General features: G+C 38.4%; 1 long non-coding RNA gene across 1 annotated transcript in view; it reads left to right on the forward strand.

The window, feature by feature from the left end:
- LOC112627647 overlaps nucleotides 1-20,066 on the forward strand; it is a 308,193-nt gene that overhangs the window by 147,060 nt on the left and 141,067 nt on the right. The window contains exon 2 of the long non-coding RNA XR_003120205.1: nucleotides 16,806-16,988. This is a non-coding gene — a long non-coding RNA (uncharacterized LOC112627647). The remainder of the gene's footprint in view (nucleotides 1-16,805; nucleotides 16,989-20,066) is intronic.

The raw sequence follows: 20,066 nt of genomic DNA on the forward strand, positions 1-20,066 counted from the left end.
CTAATGTAGCCTCATCTGGCATGGCCATATGGATATGCGGGAAAGAAGAGGAGAGAGAGGTGAAAGACATTGAGCAAAACCTAGAATAACTAATCTAATTTAATTATCTTCAGGAATTCAATCAAGGTTTATATTTGGAAGCTACTACAAGATCTGTACCCCATTTCATTTTATAGGATATGCAAAAAAGGGTTAAAACATATTCTGGACCTTCTGAAATTTAATAAACATTGTCTCCAGAAGCCGTCTTCAAATGTGAACCTAATTAGCCAAAGGAGGTAGTGAATTAATGTATCAGAACCATCTAAATACTTACCATTTTATCAGCAGACACCAAGGTCCTAAGGTAAAAGGACTTGGAAAGGTAAATGATGGTGGTGGAAAATGGTGAAGTCAAAAGCACTGGGCACTGTCCAGGAAAAAAGTGCTGAGGGTGGAGATGGGGGGAATGAAAGGGAGGATTCCGGTCTGAAGAGGTAGCATGGAGATTCTGGGAACCTACCTGGGGAGAGGACACTGAAACAGAGCTCGGCTTCCCAATGTAGCCTAGATTTGGTCCTGGGCAGTTTTAACAATGATGATGGAGAATGGATGGGAGGACTGGTACTCAGGATGGGAGGGGGGATGTGATGCTTCAGAGTCTCTGTGACCTTCTTGAAGGAACAGGAAATTAGTGATTCTTCAGAAAACAATCTGTTTGCAAGAACCAAAGTCTCTAAAAGTGTTTTTCTTGACATGTTCACCTGACTACAAACAGTGTGTGTTGATCGACCAGTGAAAATTTTCCATCTTCTAAGAGATGTGCTCCTCTTTTCAAACCTGAACATGATATTAGCAAAATCAATTCTAACCATAACCAGTTCATTCTCCAATCAGATTTACTTAGAAATCTCATTATAAAGCCAAACTTCTTTTGTAAATGTTTTATTTTAAATCATAACACTATACTATTGTATAAGCATATATTTGTTTTACTGATTTTTTAAGCAAACTACCATATTAAATTATACAAATGTAAGAGTGTAAAGGCATGGAATAAAAATATTATTTCAAGTTTTATTTAAAGTGAGATTGCTCTGATAAGTCAATACACTAGGAGCTAGGCTGTACTGGAGACCCCGATGATTACTTCTTTATATTCAATTACTGCATATTTGAGAAACTGCTAAGAGTAATCTGATTTTAGTTAACTGTTCTTAAATCTGGTTTGAACTTGGCCTTGCTAGTCCTTTGACAGATCTGTGAGGGTGAAAACAATAATGGACTAGTTCGAACTTGCTCTTAATGCTTGGGTTTGGGCAGTTCTAGAATTAGACAGATGTCCAGATGGAATTAATGGGAAAAGATTCAAGGCCAGGATGTGAGTTTTAATTGAAACTCCTTGGTTTTCAGTAAAAGAAAACAACTCAAGCTACTTAAGTAAATATTGAGAATTTATTATAGGAATATAGAGATATTGATAGGTACCTGAGGGCAGGAGTGTAACTAGTCCATGGAAAAGACTGAAATAGTCCTAGGAAAGTCAGGAAAGCCAGAAAGTACTCGTTCTCCAACTCTTTCTGCTTCTGGTACACATGGCTGGCGTTCAGGTCTCTGGGGCACTTGATATTCTTCCATTTATTTTATTTTATTTTTTGAGACAGAGTTTCACTCTACTACCCAGGCTGCAGTGCAGAGGTGCAATCATAGCTCGCTGCAATCCGAAACTCCTGGGCTCAAGTGATCCTCCTGCCTCTGCCTCCCGAGTAGCTGAGACTACAGGTATCCACCATGTCTGGTGGATTTTTTGATTGTAGAGATGAGGGCTCACTATGTTGCCCAGACTGGTCTCGTCTCGAACCCCTGAGCTATAAGTATCCTCCTGCCTTGGCCTCCCAAAGTGCTAGGATTAGAGGTGTGAGCCACTGCACCCAGCCCTGTACTTCCAACTGAATGTAAAAACTAATGGAACTCTGTTATTATTGAATTTCAAATTCCTGGGAGAAGTGGATGACCTTAACATGGATCAGCTTTTCATCCTTGATCTAATCACCTCTTTGAAGTGGAGTTGAGTAGGGTGAGTGGAGAAGTGAGGTAATGATATACCAGCCAGCTGGGGAGCTACTCCTATGAGCAAGTCCAGAGAGGTGAGTCGGTGAGTTGAGCAGACATCTGAGAGTAGTCCTATAGAGTTTGAAATAGGGCTCCCTGAATTGATACAACCGAGTAGGAAACAATGAGAAGACAAGTTAAAAAGAAAAAGAAAAATGGCAGTAGAGATAAAAATTGATAAAAATTTTTTATCAACAAGAGTTGGAGTCAGCCACTCTGAAACTTCTGGGCGTATTTCCTCCCCTTTGCCAGTGTGGAAGAGGGAGCACTATGGGAATTTCACTTCCTCCCTGAAGCATTTCCTGACTAGTTATTTCTCACTGATGCCCTTAAACTATAAACCTCTACATTACTTGAAACTTGTACCTCACTGAGCTCTTGCTAGTATACTAGCTTTACTTTTTCTGGTGTTGTGTTATACAGATAAATGATAAAAATATGCATATACATATAGCTCCTTCAGATTAGGCTTCATGTTTTTTGTTACTTTATAGCCCAGCTACTTCTAAGAGTATATGGGGCAGGAATTCATCTGAAGATTGGGCTACTCAGGGCTATATACTCTTTTTCACTCTTCAGCATCTATTATTATTTGCAAAATTAGAAAATTGTGCTGGATGAACTCTCAAATGCCTTCTAGCCTAACAGTCTCTGATCCCATGGTCTAAGATATAAACTATCCCAAGTAATTGTAAAACTTGGTGACAAATCACAGCCATGGGGAGTTTGTGACAATTTTAGCCTGCAGGTGTTGCTGTGGAGTAAGAAGAATTAAGAGATGGTAAGCAACCCAGCAAACAATAGCGATAAAAAAGATGTTTTTAAGGATTCTGTTTACATCCCACATGCGGGAGCAGGTTTCCCCTGCTCCAGCATCTCTCTGTGAAAGGACTGGGATTGGTTTCCCGAACAGGGCAAAAAGCAGAGGGTGTGTGTTCTCGCCAGCTGGACCTCGATATCTGAAAGGATGTCCTGTTTACATTTGGCACCAGAGCTTAGTGATTGCACTGCCTGAGTGCCCAGAGAATGAGATAAAACTCAAAATAAATTTTCACACAAGTTTAAAAAATAACGCTCTGCTGACCCTGTCATCGTACCACCTGGGATTCGTTTACCAAAGGCCTGTGTTTCAAAAGAATGCTTACTAAGGAGGGTGAGGCCGTGGTATCCACGGAATGCATTTTTTTTTTTTTTTTTTTTTTGGTGGCTAGGAGGATTTTCTTCATCCGTTCTCTTTCTCTTCCCCTTATTTCCTTATTTTTTGTTCCCTAAAATCCATCTTTTTTTTTTTGAACATAGAGAAAAGGGAGAGGCAGAAGCTTGGCTGACAGCCAGACTCATTTCATGAAGTGACCTGTGTAGGTAACTGAACGCTACACCATATATTAAGCATTCCATATAAAGAAAATTAACCAAGTCTATTTTAAAACCTGAAAAGTTTATTTTTTCTTTTTTTAAAGAAATAGTTAAACCTAAGAGGAGGTGTAGGATGTGGTGGCAAGGATCCAGGACAAAGAAGAGAAAGGAATGAGAAACTGGAAAATAAAATTTACAGGTGAAAAATCATCATGGGAGACAAAAACTCTTAAACACCAGTTTGTTAGTCTCGGCACCTGGAGTGCTGTGCGAGTTGGACTACAGGTTCACTGCAGATTTTTGTTAAGCAAACATTCTCTTATGATGCCCTACTCAAAGGCCTCTTGTCCTTTCTGACAACTCGCCTCTCTTACCGCCTGAACTGGTTACAGTTAGCACTAACTATTGCCATCTTTTATTGCTGGCTGCCATTCTGCCTTAAATTCTTCCAGGCATGAAATGTATAGGGAACTATATATAAGGAGATGGCTTCAAGTGTGTAAAGTGTCTCCCCAATGAAATTGGAAGTTTCCTCAAGGTAAGTCACCTCAGAATTCCATTTTTTAGGCATTATGGTACCTACCCAGAAATTAATCAAGCAAGACCAAAACAACATAGAAGTTTCTAACTTTTTAGTCTTCCCCCACGCCCCAACATTTGTACATTTTATGATTTCTTTATTCTACACTGCATGTACAAAACAAGATTTGAGTACCAAATTGTGTGTATTTGAGGATGCCAACATTGCTTTTGCAATAAGTGGAACCAGAATTAGCAATTGAATAGCGAAGTAAATGAAGACCAGGTACTCATAACCCACCATTTATCATGGGTTTGCCAGACAACTGCGTTTATTTCACTCTACGTGTGAGAGAACATGCCTAGCAATCAGGTCAGCACTATGAACATTGCACTGTATTTATCTTTAGTCCCTAAACATTGTGTGTAAGCAAGGAAGTGAGATGGAGTAATAAAAAACCATTATAGAGTTCTGAAAGCCCTCAATTTCATATTTACATCTTGGAACCAGCTCATTCTGACTTCATAACTCCTTAATTAGAGGCACAGTCGTTTTCTTTTCTGTAGGGCATTTTTTTCACCCTCACAATACAAGCATACATTTGGTAACTAATACCAGCAATTAGCCTCATCTGCTATGTAAATGAGTGTAATTGCAATTAAATACTTTAGTAGGCCCAAAGGGAAAACATGCAATCATTACAAAGTAGGAGAGCATGGTTAAGGGACATTTCGAAGTGGTAGCAGAAGTGCTTTTCCCTGTGGTGTCAGGAGCCTTTTCTATGGTGAATTATTTCACTGGGAGCCCTGGAACTTGACTTGCATTTCTTGTTCTATTTTCCTACAGCGATAAGAATAAAACTGTCCTTTTCAGCATTTCTAAGGGTTGATTGGTTTTGGTAACAATTGGTTTGGAAAATTGATTGCTCTTCAGTGTAGATCCAGGGCTTAAAAATGTGAACTCTCAGCTATGTTTGGTGTACAAGTTGGAGAAACAACACTATTCGCCAAAAAGATATTTTTTAGTATCAATAATTGCTGATTAGTAGATCTTGAGGTTGAGAACTGTTGGAAGAACATAACACACATGAGACAGAGAGACGCCCTACTAGGGAGTCAAGCTGTACTGGTACTGTTACCAGAAAGGGCTCTGGATCTAGACCCGAAGAGAGGGTTCTTGGATCTTGTGCAAGAAAGAATTCAAGGTGAGTCCATAAAGTGAAAGCAAGTTTATTAAGAAAGAAAAGGAATAAAAGAGTGGCTACCCCATAGGCAGAACAGTGGCATAGGCTGCTGCTTGCCCATTCTTATGGTTGTTTCTTGATGATATGCTAAACAAGGGGTGGATTATTCATGAGTTTTCTGGGAAGGGGATGGCAATTCCTGGAACTGAGGGTTTCTCCCCTTGTTATACCATATAGGGTAACTTCCTGATGTTGCCATGGCATTTGTAAACTATCATGGCGCTGTTGGGAGTGTAGCAGTGAGGATGACCAGAGGTCACTCTCATTGCCATCTTGGTTATGGTAGGTTTTAGCCAGCTTCTTTACTGCAACCTGTTTTATCAGCAAGGTCTTTATGACCTGTACCTTGTGCTGACCTTCTATCTCATCCTGTGACTTAGAATGCCTAATCATCTGGAAATGCAGCCCCATACGTTTCAGCCTCATTTTTTCCAGCCCCTATTCAAGATGGAGCTGTTCTGGTGCTCTGGTTCAAAGGCCTCTGACAGTACTGGTCGGTGGCATATAGTAGCTTTAAGCTCAGACTTTGGAGCTAGCCCTCAATAGCTGCATGTACTTGGGCAGGTCATGTACCTATTTTCCCCATTTGTAAAATGGGAAGGCATAGTATGTATCTCTTAGTGTTGCTTTAAGGATGAATTTTATTTATGCACATGAAGCATTGAGAATACAGTCTGGCAAAAAGTAAATACTTGATAAATGTACGTTGAAAGAGCTCTACACCTTTCATTTCTTCATGCAAATTTCGTCTCTGAATAATCTAAACTTCAAAGCAATGTACCTAAATAGAATCCTTTTGGTATCTAGGAAGCTTACTATAGATTATGCCTTAAGACTTCTTCAAGGAGCATGTTCCCCATGACATTCACTATTATAGACATACATTTACGTAGGGGTAAGTCACATTGTAATGCAGGAACTTCTTACTGAGAATCCAGGTAAAACTGATTCGTTTTTATCAATGGATAGTGAATATGTAACAAATCAGTTTTCTTCTTTGCCTTGGCTGCTAGGAATCTCAGAGGTAAACTTGTAGCCAACATAGCTCTAGTAATCTATACAGGACTCTAGCGCATTAGGGATAATATCACAGGTTTTTGTTTCTCCTTCTTTTCATAAACAACCATTTCCTTATTTGTAAAAAATACTGTGCTGTATGCATCTTGTGAATCCCCTCACATACTCTTATGTAAATGTGTCTCATTGAGTGAGTCACTTTGCCTCTTTGAGACAGAGTTCCTTCATCTGTAAAATGTAAAGTTAGGTCTGTGACCTTTACAATTTCTTCCAGCTTCATAAATAAGTTTTTGTTGTTGTTGAAAATGATAGCCTGGTTTAATGAAGGGAAGAATTGTCAGAAAACAAATGATGCATAATCTCATTATCAGAGCCAAAGGATATAGAAGAATCTTTCAGACCTCCTCACTTTGGTTATTTCTACTTTTTCTTTCACTGTATATTACCCCAAATACTTTCGGCCAATATAAGCATTTAAAGACATGATCATGAATATTAGTTCCTTCCCAGCAGTGAATGAAAAGGCAGAAGGCTTAGTTTTTGGCAGTGGAGGTGGGCAAAGCGTTTTAGTGGTTTCCCCATAGTTTCTCCTATATCCTATTCAAGGAATAGGGAAGAATGGAACCTCCAAGAATGAAGATAATAAGGAAAGACCATAAACCTCTTTTGCCACTTTTGATAGAAGGGAAAAATCTAGAGTTCTTATCTTCCTCTCTTGTTCACCTACCACGTAGGAGTTAGAAGGGGAGCTTCAAAGGCTTAGCACTGTCCACCCTATTGAGCTATGTTATCGGAGAAAAGGCTGCCAGATGTTTAGCAATCAAACTTGGTGCAGAACATAACTTTAATGGAAAACAGAAGGGCGTTCTGTTTGCCTCTCACTGTGCTATCTATCTGAGAGACTTTCAGGAGCCCCCTTTCCTTACCCTCTTTGAAAAGCATATGTATGCTTTCTGAAGTGCTATAATTTGACCCAATTGATACAATAATAAGATGAATCTTTACATACACTCCTGAAACAAGTAACTTTGCATCCTTGGGGATGAAGTTTATAAAGCCTGCATTTTCTAGAGTTAAAAACCACCTTGAGAGCAATTAATCAAACACAAATAGGAACATTTGGTATTAAAACTGCCCCAAAGGAGTCAAATCCTGTTTTCTCTGTTTATAGCTGGTCAGTTCCCATGGGACCGCAGATTCAATGTTATTATTATTTTTTTCTTTTTGTAAAAGTGTAGTAACTTTCTAATGGGATAAGGGGGTTAAGTGTGTAGGAAATATATTTCTTAGGAAAAAAGACAAATTTAATTATCTCTTCATTAAGATGACTTTTAAAATAAAAGAAATACCCCTTCTTTTTAGACAAGATCGAAAAAGAGATGGTTTTGATAGAAGATCACTTTGGACCACTTTGACAATGAGGGAGAAACTGTCTCAAGCTCTAAGATATCTCAAATGATTAAGGCGTAAAGGCTTCTCATGGCTCCAGAGAACAGAGGTGTTTATTCAAAACATGTATTTGCTTAAGGTGGGACTGGCTTATTTTTAAAGAGTTTGTTCCATACCCAAAAATTTATTCTTACAAACTTATCTCATGGTAAAGTGCTCATCTGTGGGTTGTAAAGATCCCTAGGACGTCTGGCTCCAGTGGGGCCATGAATAAGGGTAATGAAAGTTTGATTTTAGTGGCTACTTCCTCTAGAAGCTATCCATGCTGACCCTCTCTTAAAAAAAAAAAAAGAAAACAACAAAAAGATAAAATACAGTTAATGGAAATTCAAATGTAAAATAAATTTGTAGACTGTTTCTTTTTATTTTGTTAAAATTTAATCTTCAATTCTAGTGAAGCCAGAAAATAGAAATTCTGATATAATTGCAGTTAGTAGAACAGTTTGGTTGAGTTAATGTTATGCTATTATTTGAGACATAGTTTCCAGCCTCATCTTAGGTCTTTTGATGCTATCTTTCATCACCCTGCCTTTCTTATTTTCCATTAAATTTCCAGTGTTTGGTATGTAGAGGATACTCAAAAATAGGCCATGGATTTGGGGTTGGATGCTACACAATTATCTATTGGGAAGTTTTCTTTCCCGGCCCTGCAAGCATCCTCTGCATGCCCACACTTGATTGACAAATGGTGTTTAGAAAGGGAAATTGTTCAGAAGGTAATAAAAATATCTTTGTTTATAGTCTGACCGCAAAACAAAGTGAGAAAACTCTAGGCCCAATTTCTAGTTCTCTGGTCCAGAGACAGTGCCGAGCCTCACTCGGTTTCCAGTGTGCCCTTCAAGAGGCAAGTTTAGGCTCTTGAGAGGAGGCTCACTATCCACATGATTTGGGTCTCCCTTCCTCTCCATTTCCTTTGATAACAATGCATTTCCCTTGACCCATGGACTGCAAGGGCCCTTAGAACAGGAGCAGGATCTGGGTAAATAAACGTTGGCCTGATCTCTTTTCCCAAATTCATGGCCATGTTCCCAATTAAACAAAAGATCCTACATTGGATTCCAGTGGGTATCCCCTATTTTAGACACTCAAAGAAGGACTTAAATTTGGGGGGTAAATGTTTAATATTAAATATGTTTGCTGCTTTTGAATGATGACTTTCAAATATTATACCTGCTTACTTTTCTTACTCATGTGAAAAAGCATGGCAAATTCCTGAAGTCAGTTATATTTTAAAAGAGAAGCAACTTATAGGGTGGATTTAGGGGGTTGGGAAGAAAGATTGGAATCATGTTTGTTTCATTTTAAGAAGATATATGTGTATATTTTAAATCATTTTAGGAAAAAATGAGTCTAGGATGCTATGAAAATGAGTTAATAGAGCTGATCACTAAAGTGAGATTTTGTCTGATGAAAGAATATATTTTGAATCACCTGAACTATATACTCTGAGATATGTTAGTTTATAGGGTATACTTTTATTTTTGGTAGAAACAGTTTACATGTCTGAAAGTCTGAATTAATTTATGACTGCTGCTGAGGCATTTCCTATTTATCAGGCATAGAAACCAAGACCAAACATAGAAAAAGAGAAAAATTTTACAAAATTTATTAAAAAATTCTAAGTATACAAACCATGCCTTTAGGATTACAAACACACATCTTGGTTCTTCATTTGCTTTTTTAGCTACTATAACAGAAATGCTTGATGTATGGCTACCAGGAAACTAGAGGTAAACCAAACTGGAATTTGAGAACTTAGAGACACAGCCAACTGAAATATCACTTTTCATGAATTTTAGTGGCCCACAGAAAGTATGGGTGAAGAGTATAAACTCATCACCAGTACGATAAAAGAAAATTGAAAGTATCTTCCTCACTGAAGAGCAGGAAGCATTATGTTTGTGCTCCAAACCAATAGAAACAGATATTCAGTATTGAAAAGAAAGGAGGTTGGGGTAATAGTGCTGACAGAGTCAATGCAGAGTAGAAGGTCTTTTTGTGTAGTAACTCACCAAAAGGGTGATTCTCAAAGATCATGTCTGACCCAAAGAACAATTAAAATGCAAAGCAATACATACAAATATTTGATTTGTTATTGCCCTCCTATCCTACCATTCTTCAACAATTCAGTAGTTGCTACTTGAATGCCCACTGTGTGCACATTATCATAGGGAATCACAGAGCTTGTCTTTAAGATCTGTTGCCTCCAGAGACCTTTTCTGATGTTTATGAAAGGCTTTTGCTGTTCCTGGAATATATTTGTTCAATGAATGAGTGGAAAAAATAATGCAAAGATCTGTAACATGAAGTCTCTGCCACAAGGAGCCTATTGATTGTAAAAGCATTCATAGAGTGCTTCAGAGTTCATAAAATCTATTGACCTACATTATTATCTATAGTAGTCAGTGGTTCCAACTCTGATTTGTATTGAAACCACCTGGGCAGGCTACTTGTTTTTTAATGTATAGATGCTTGCAACCCAACCTGCCTTTGGAAATAGAATCTTGTTGGGAAGTGGTAGAGAATGTGGAGGAAACGGGGAGCAGCATTCCTCAAATGATTCTGGCATCTGGTCATATTGTGACAGACAATGTCATAGTGAAGAGAACATACTGCTGGCTCTGAAGTCAGAGTGGATTTGAAACCAGCCTCTAGCCATTTCTAGTTTTTTAACTTTAAGATTAATCACCCTAAGCCTCAGTTTTCTCATCCATAAAATGGGGAGAATAACAATAGCTAACAACAGCAATAACTAGTCCTTATAGAACTGTTGGGGGGGCGTTCAAGGAGCTGATCCACATAAAGGGCCTATCTTAGGGCTTGTGCTGACTAGGCACACAGTAAAAGTAAACTTTATTAGCAATTGCTAACCATTAGGGCCTGTGACTTATTTCATTTTTAGTAGTAGACCTAGACCAAATAACCACATTCCTTGTCTCTTCTGGGAGAGGCTGTCCTGTCATTTTCTCTCATCTGTTCAGCCACAAGATGGTTAGGGAAGCTCACTCCTCCTGAATTCCAGCCAGTACCAACTAGACCTTTGGTAAGGTCAGGATAGAAGAGACTGTGGCATTTCTAATCCCCCTGGACTTCCCTCTAGAATGAACATGCTTATGTTGTTTCAGGATTTCCAGTTAGGCCTTGCCTGGAAACCAGAAGTTAAAGTTATCTAAAAGTGATAAGCTCAGGAACTACATGAAGCATTGATTTGAATCTAGTTTCCAAGGTCACCAAAGGTTCAGAAGCTGAGAAAGAGATGGCAGTTTAAGGGTTAGTGGGAGAGGGTCCAGCATTTTACCCACAGGAGAAAATTTTTTTGTAGAAAGAAAAACAAGTTTTTACTGAAGTAAGTGGCCAAGAAAGTAGGTAAAGTTAAATTTATGATAAACTATCATTTCAGTCTCTAAGATAAACAAAATAAGCAGCTGTAATAGCATGAAGTTTATCAGAGTGTGATAGGAAGGTCAGGCATGACAAATTGGGAGACTGGGACATTGAGCTGGCGCATGACAATTATGTAACTCACATTGCTGCTAAATTTAAACACAAGCAGCCTTCTCTGGAGGTGTGTAGGTGGAGAGGTGAAGGGGCAGATTGAAAACAATGGCCTTTATTTTCATAAGGTACTTTAATTTTAGGCCAGCGTTGGATGTGAACTTTCAGCTAACTGTACTTTTTGGTAGTTCTGTATTTTTTGAACTGAGGTTACCCTTAGCCCCATGAAACCCCCTGTTTTTCTGTCAAACTACTATATTGAGTGCAGTTTTCTCTGGCCTCCCTGGAAGTGGAAATGTCTGGGCCTTTCCCCTGCAGAACGCAAAACATAAACAGAAGGGCATTAAAATGGAAACAGGATCTTGGTTCTCACTGTTTCACCAGGCTCCTTAGCACTGACCTCTGACCCTCATTTAAGATTCCATGGAAAGTCTGGGCATCTGGGGTGTGTAGCTCACTGTGGGAATTTTTTTGTTGTCATGGTTGTTGTTTTCCTCCTCCTGGATTATTTTGGCTTAACCTGAGGCTATGATGTAAAATAAGCCACTTTCAAGAGCTTTCCCTGACCTTGTTTGGGGATAAGGTTAGAAGATGGGATTTGACTACTGGCACTGTCAATTCAAGAATCCATTTTCAAGTTGTTATCTAAAATTCATGTGAGAAAATAAAAAATAGCATTTCTTCCATTCTATGACACTGATGACAGGTACATTTTGATTTTTGAAAACCCATGTAGAATTGTTGAGGATATTGAGTCTTCATGATTTTTTACTCGCATGTTACTTTTTAAAAAAGTAGGCCTCCAGATCAGATAACGTCTTCCACAGTTCCTTGAGCTACACTGTATGACATTATACTCTCACTAAAGAAGTCACCTTTCCTGATCAGTCTATGGGAAAGACCTCAGAGAAGTTAGTTTTTCTTTAAAGGAATTCTATGTGTTCTTCTTGAACAGTTTGAGAGGCTAAAGTCCAGAAATATAATTGGAAGGCAATTTTATTTTATTTATTTTTATTTATTTAGTTTTTAGGCTCTCTCATCCTGTCACCCAGGCTGGAGTGCAGTGACACGATGTCGGCTCACTGCAACCTCCACCTCCTGGGTTCAAGCAATTCTCCTGCCTCAGCTTCTTGAGTAGCTGGGGTTACAGGCATGTGCCACCATGCCTGGCCAGTTTTTGTACTTTTAGTAGAGTCGAAATTTTGCCATGTTGGCCAGGCTGGTCTCAAACTCCCGGCCTCAGGTGATCCGCCCGCCTCAGCCTCCCAAAGTGTGCAGATTACAGACATGAACCACCATGACCAATCTGGAAGGCAATTTTAAATATTCTCATTGAGTAGCTAATTTATATGTACATTTAGGAATAGTTAGTAGAGGATGTCGAAAATTTTCAATAAAAGCATGAGAGCAGCCCTCCATGATGAGGTGGAGTAATCCTCCCCTCCTTGGTTGGATTGCATTGCATGTCTTAGGGAGAGTCTTCTGTTTCACAAGGGCTGAGTCTCGTTTTCAGCCTTTCTCATCCATAGTGGACTTTCTCATGGCTCAGTTCCAGTTAATATAGAAAAGAGTAAGTGTTCTGAAAATTTTGTACTCAAAGGCTGAAAAGTTTTCTTACAAATATTTTGAATTTTTTAAAAGAGAATCTTAACAGCAGCAAATAATTCATCTTTATGAATTCATCTTTTTTTCCTCATGAGAATTCAATGTGCTGTATGAAGAACATATGAAATTCTTATTTTGAGTGGAAGTACTGAGACTTGGCTGGATAAGTGACTTGCCTAAGGTCACTCAGCAAGTCTCACAGCATATAACACTCACATTCTCAGCCTCTAGTGCTGTACTGTTGTATCTATAATAAAAAGAGAAAGGAAAACCTTGCTGTACTTCTGCAAAGAAAAAGGAACAGCTAGGAATGCACATTTGTGTCCTTTTAAACTCTCTACATGAAAATCCATCTTTTCCAGGAAGCTCTCTCTTACTGGATATACATATGTGGGAGATTCTAAAATCTTTCTAATAAGTGTCCGTTTTTGCTTTAATTTTATTTTAGGACTTATGGTTCTAGAAAGCAGATATATATTTGATCTCTGCAGTACTAAAGCTATAGTTATTTATTAGACAAATGTCCGGAGGAGAAGCAAGGGAGAATATATGACTGAGAGACTAAACAGGCCACTGAAGGAAGCCATGAAATAGGTCCTTGCTGTACCATACCACTATTTTTCTCTGAAAATACCTTTACCCCTTGCACTCTGCTATTCTAGGCCTAGGACCTTTTAAAAGTTTCTTCGTCAACAATGTCTCCTTTATTGATAGAGTTTAGTCATCTACGAACACCTACATAACTTCATTTGTCTTGATATTTTTTTCTAAGCATTCTTTATCTTGTTCATGTGTCTGCTCAGTACTTTCAATTCAATGATATATCTTTTTTCATTAATTTTTTTTGAAATTCCACAAGACTAAACATACCGTTCCACACAGAGCAGGTAGTCAATATGAATTTGTTGATTGATTGTAATATGATATAAATCATGGGCACAATAAATTACTTGGCTACATACAGAATTCTTACAACTCTCTCTTCTGTGTGGAGATGGGACAGAACCAGAAGGGTATGTCTGTGTAGGCCACATGTCCCGGTTCAGGGAGTCCCACATGAGGAACATGGTCTTACATGGTAAAATTGAGTTACCTTTAGTAATAGCAGCAACTTATATATGTATAGCTCCTGGGATTTCAAATATATTTTATACCTATTAAGTCACTTGATTTGGGAGTCAATATATATTAACTTCATGTTATGACTGAGGAAACTCATAGGAATTTGGTGATTGTTCTTGTTTGCATCTTGCACGTAGTTGAATCTCAAAACCAGTATTTTGTTTGTTTTTTCTTTTACCTCTTGGTCTGATGCTCTTTCTAACCCGCCAGGCTGCTTCCTTCTTTCCTTAAAGCTAACACTGCAATGGTCAGTTTGTGAATCATCTTGGAATACCATCCTTGCCTTAACTGATATTTGCAAATACTCTGAACAAAGAGAGCCCCACCACTACTATATGCCCTGCATCTCCTGGCATAATAAACTTGTATCCTGAAATAAGTCTTAAAGAACCACACGTAGCTCAAACGTTGTACTCTGAACATATTGAGCTCTTGTGCATCATTTGCCCAGCATGAACCAAAAGGAAATTTAGTATAAGCTTCTGGGCCAACTGACCTACCAGAAGGAAGATTATAACATACTTTTCCTTTTTCTCGGAATTGGGAGGGTACATTTAGTAGCAACTTTCTGAAGGAGCAGAAAGTCCAATATCTATGAAATTGTCAAAAATGATTAGCTAGTAATACAAAATAGTCATTACCATAATGTGCTTTCAGAGCAACATGCAATAATAAGGTATTTTTAAAAAACTCTTTAAGCCACATGGAATTCTTGGTGGGCTAACTTCTCATCTACCCTCAATGGCACCACCTCCGCCATACCATTTGTGGTACTTCCTGTTTTGTTTTGTTTTTAAGGGTTGGTTTAATTTCAGCTAGGTTAGACTTCATAGTCTCAAATCTCTTAGGGAGCAAGATCTGACTTAGATCCTTCCATTGAGCCCTGTTACATGCCTACTCTTCGCTGTACAGACCCAGTCTTGCAGATTTAGTAGAGATCATTACCAACCATAAATTTTATGTGCATTAAAGGTAGTTTTCCTCTCTTGTAATCATTATTAATATTTGATGGCCAAGGTATTATTCTTTATCGATAATTTTATAGATCATAGTTAATTTAGAATGAAAAAAATCAGAACCGTAATGCAAAGTAGTGCAGCTCCACTTTAAAAAGTGACCTTGTCAAAGGGATGCATTTTTACTTCAATTAAATTCAAAGTCAGTCAGTCCCATAGGTAATGTTAGCAATTATAAGAATACTTTGCAAAAGTAGTTAAAAAACACTCAGAGAACTTTTATGTGATGCTAGTTTTTAAAGCAAGAATGACTTTCTTCCAAAACTTCAATTCTTTATGAGATCATTTTGGAGTGTACTGTTACATAAAACATGAGGTCAGTAACTAAGGCTAATTAAATTTTAGTAGGAGCAAAAGTCACCAAAAGGTTTTTGCATTCATCCTACCAATTCTAAAACAGTGATACAATACACCATTAATAGCCTTAGAATTGCTAATTATTTCAACATGAATAGCGATATCAACGCTGTCAGCTTAATTTAATACACTCAGGAGAATTCCTGCAGAATGCATGATTTCTCTATTATTTCCTGGTTTTCACAACCATTAAAAGCTATAAATTCTCTTTCTTTTCTTCAGAAAGAGAGAGAGATTAGTAGTCTAGAGTCTTCTCACTTTTTTGAGAATGTTAAAGTTTTTATTTTTAAAATAAATGGGAAGTAAAAACAGAATAGAAATTAAAGAATGAGAGTACCCCAGGCTTTATTCTGTGATCTAGTACGAGGTAAATGTTCATAACTCCAAAAGATTTAAAACACTCATGCCTTCCATTAGTTCCAATGGAGTTCCCACTCAGGGAATAACCTTACACTTGGGGTTGAAAGTGTCTTTTTTTTCTGGAGGGAAACTAAAATTAAAGCCTGGAGGAGTGAAAGTTATAAGAAGTTGATTAAATAAACAAGAAGGTTTTATTTATTAGAAACTTTAGTAAGTTAAAAGGAAGAAGTGAGTCACTCATTTCCTAACGTACACTATTTAGAAGACAATAAGAAGCAACTACAGTTTTTTTTCATGGAAGAAAGGTGAGTTAAAATGGATTCTACAAAACATTAATTTGATAGTAGCAAACTAAAAACTACTGGGTTAGACTCTAAAATCATGGACTCTGAGAGTTAGTCAAAACCTTCAAGATCGTCTAAGTTTCTAATGGATATATTTCCTCTACAACATCCCTTATTGACCAATCTTGGTTTGCATATCTCTAGTGAAACTTAGCACCTCATTTTCAGAATATTCTAATTGTTCGAAAATTTTCTTCACACCAAATACTGTCATCCTTGAATATTCACTCATTTGCTGGTTTAGTGTCTCTGTAATGTGGTCCTTGACATGCTTTTAGGTGCCAAACAGGAAAGCGTCTTTTAATTTTAATGGTGGTATATATTTCAACATACATTCACAAATATACTAGTGATCCCAACTCATGATTTCACAGATGATGATTGCTAAGAATGAAGTTAAGTAGAAAAAAGTGAGTCCATGTAAAGCTCAGTTGAGAAAACCATTACATAAATGTTAAAATGTATGTGAATATGAATATGGCTGAAGCTGTGAAGGTGATTACATAAAAGGCCAAGCATGAAAAACAGTCCTGTAGGTCTACACTGTGGGCACCAGAGCAGACACCATACTCCTGCCTAATGGTGGAAGAGCTGTGCTGTCATGAGATTAGTCAGCAAGAGTAAATGAACCGAGACCAGGAGGAGAGGTAGAAGGCTGCTGTCATAAAGGAACAGGCATAGTGATGGCTTGCACCACAGCGAAGGCAGCAGAAATGTTGAGAAAGAAGTCTATCAGTGAGGTGTCATGGAAAGAACACTGTCCTGCATGTCAGAGGACTTAGATGTTGGTCCAACTTCTCTTCCAATTAAACCTCCCCTTATTCCTACAGATCTCAGTTTGCTTCATCTGTGGAATGGAGATGGTTTCCTGTGTGAGCATGAAAATTTCTCCCAGCTCTGAAGACCTTTGATTTCGTAAGAATCATTGTGAAGGTGTGGGCTTGGCAAATGAATGGAAAGATGAGCAATGGGAGAGGAAAGAATTGAAGAGGACTGTGAGGTTTGAAGAATGGGTAACTAGCATCATTCACAGAAATGAGAGGGACAAGGGGTGAGAATAATTGGGAATCAGTGGGCGAAGAAAGACTGGTTTGGATCTGTTGCAATGGAGAGGCCAATGACATTTCTTTGTGATGTCTAACAGGTCCGTGGACAGAGAAAAAGGTGAAACTTTGTTTACTTGTCTGTAAAATAGGAATGAGGTGATATATAGAGATGTGGGGATCGCTTACATAGAGATAGCAAGTGAAACCATGGAAATGACAAAAACTCTCGGTAAGGAAAGGGAGGATAAAAAAAATGCAGTTAAGGGAGATAACATTTATTGTGAAGCTACTACGTGCTATGCACATTATCTATTTTATCTCATTTAAACCTCACAAAAATCTTGTGGACTATGGGTAATTCCCTCCATTTTATGTGTTAGAAAAAAATGATGCTCAGCAAGGTCCCAGATTGCATAAGAATTAATATATTCCTCAGATTTGAACCAATCTCTCTGACTCCAAAATCTACATGGTGCTGGTCCAATGTGAAACATTGACAATGAGAAGGGATGAGGACACAGCCTAGGAGTTCTCAGAAGGGTGAAAGAAGAATCCTTGAAACTTTGATAGTGTGAGGTCAGTTCAGCCAAAGCTGGACAGAGGGGAAGGAGGGGAAAATCATATTCAAAGTTGCAGAGAAGTCAAGGGGAATAAGAACTATAAAAAAATTGGGTCAGTGGGGGGATTGAAGGAGGCCAATTATGCCACCTCAGAGGTTTCCAATATATTGATTGGGGTGAACCTGAGAAGGAAGGGTGCAGATTATGAAAATGGTAATTATAATACTAAATATATACTGAGCACTTAATACATACCAGACACTTTTCTAAGTGACTGATATGTATTAACTTTTAATCCCAACAGCAACTGGCTTATTGAATGGTCTAGGCTTGGTAGGGTTCAAGGCAGGAAACAGTTTTATCCTCTCCTGATACAGCTTTTCAGTCACATCCCATCATTTCTCCATGACTACTTCTGGATGATATGTTGGGCAAATCTCCTAACCTTTTTTGATCTTTTTCAGGTACTGTATTAGAAACTAACATCCATACATTAATATAATGGACGCCATGTTGTAGCAAAAAATGATGTTCTTTATATAGTGACATAAAATACTAAAGGGGAAAAAGAGCAGGAGAGTGAATAGCATAAACTATATGTAATAAAAAGGAAAGCATATATATTCATATTTAATTATGTATGCACTAAATATCACTTGGAATATCACCAAGGAAGAAATACAAATATTTGCTGATGGGAAGGAGAAGTTATTGGCTGGAATAACTGTAGAGGGAGGGAAACTTTTCACTGAATATCTTTTTAGTCTCCTTGACTTTTAATCTATGTGAATGTATTACTATTGATCTCAGTCAGCTATTGCTACAATAATGATGTACAACAACCATCCTCAAACTGAGGCAATATGCTTTGTTTCTCATGCTCATGGGCAAGTGGTTCGGCTGAGTGGCTCTGCATCAGGCTGCAGTTGTTCAGGTTGCCTGTAGTAGTTTGCAAGGGACTGAATGTTTGTGTCACCCCCTCCCCTACTCAGATGTTGAAAGCCTAACCTTCAATGTGGTGCTATTAAGAGGTGAGGCCTTTGGGAGTCAATTAGGTCATGAAGGTGGCGCCTTCATGAATGAGTAAAGGGGACCCTAAAGAGCTCACCCTCTTTTGCCCATGTGAGGATACAATGAGAAGATGACAGTTTGCCACCTGGAAGAGGACCCTGATTATAAGGGCACCCTGATCCCAGATTTCAAGCCTCTAGAAAAGCGAGAACTACATTTCCATTGTTTATAAACCACCCAGTCTAAGCTATTTTGTTATTGCAGGCCAAACTAACTAAGATGTAGCTCTACTCCATTTGTCTCATTATGAGGTCCCAGCTGGAGGGGCAGTCTTTCTGGGGCATGTTCTTCTCTTAGTGAAGTCAGGAATTTCCAGAGGGTGACAGAAAACACTCATGCTTTCAACTGCAGGCCTGGGCTTGGAATGTTCACATACTCACTTCCAACCCAATGCTTAAATAAGCAAGGCAGCATACTCCTCCAGAGTTAAAGGGGCGTGAGTCATTGCTGAACAATACTCTACCCGCCTCTTTAAAAAGTATTTTAAGTCCACTTGAGCCTAAGATCAAAATTGTAATCTCTCATCCAATCTCAGACTTCTCCCTTCCCCACTGTGGCTCAGCACCTCATGCTTGACCCATATTTAGAAATTTATGGTAGGCGTCGGGGGTGGTGGTTCATGCGTGTAATCCCAGCACTTTGGGAAGCTGAAGTAGGTGGCTCACCTGAGGTCAGGAGTTCAAGACCAGCCTGGCCAACATGGAAAAACCCTGTCTCTACTAAAAATACAAAAATTAACTGGGTGTGGTGGTGCACGCCTATAGTCCCAGTTACTCAGGAGGCTGAGCAGGAGAATCACTTGAACCAGGGAGGCAGAGGTTGCAGTGGGCAGAGATTACAGCCACTGCATTCCAGCCTGGGCAACAGAGCAAGACTCTGTCTAAAAAACAAAAAACAAAAAACAAAAAACAAAAAACAAAAAAAAAAAAAAGGAAAGGAAAAAAAAAAAGAAGTTTATGGTAGGGAAAGGGACTATGCTAAGTTTCTTTTCTTCTATCCCTCCTTCCCTCCTTTCCTTCCCCACTTATTTTTCTTTCTTCACTTTTCCTACTTTCTAACTTTCAGATACTACTAAAATTTCTGGCTTCTTAAAAGTTGGGTATAAGAAAGAGGTATAATGAGAAGGGAAGAGCTATTTCTTTTTTTAAAAAAATATTGCTTTAAAAAATTTTTACTTTAAGTTCTGGGGTACATGTACAGAACATGCAGATTTGTTACATAGGTATACATTTGCCATGGTGGTTTGCTTTACCTATCAACTCGTCATCTAGGTTTCAAGCCCTGCATGCATTAGGTGTTTGTCCTAATGTTCTCCCTCCCCTTGCTCCGCACCCCATGACAGGCCTCAGTGTGTTGTTCACCTCCCTGTGTCCATGTATTCTTATTGTTCAACTCAAACTTAAGAGTGACAACA

This window comes from Theropithecus gelada, chromosome 7a (genome assembly GCF_003255815.1).
Source record: "Theropithecus gelada isolate Dixy chromosome 7a, Tgel_1.0, whole genome shotgun sequence".
NCBI classification, from domain to species: Eukaryota; Metazoa; Chordata; class Mammalia; order Primates; family Cercopithecidae; genus Theropithecus; species Theropithecus gelada.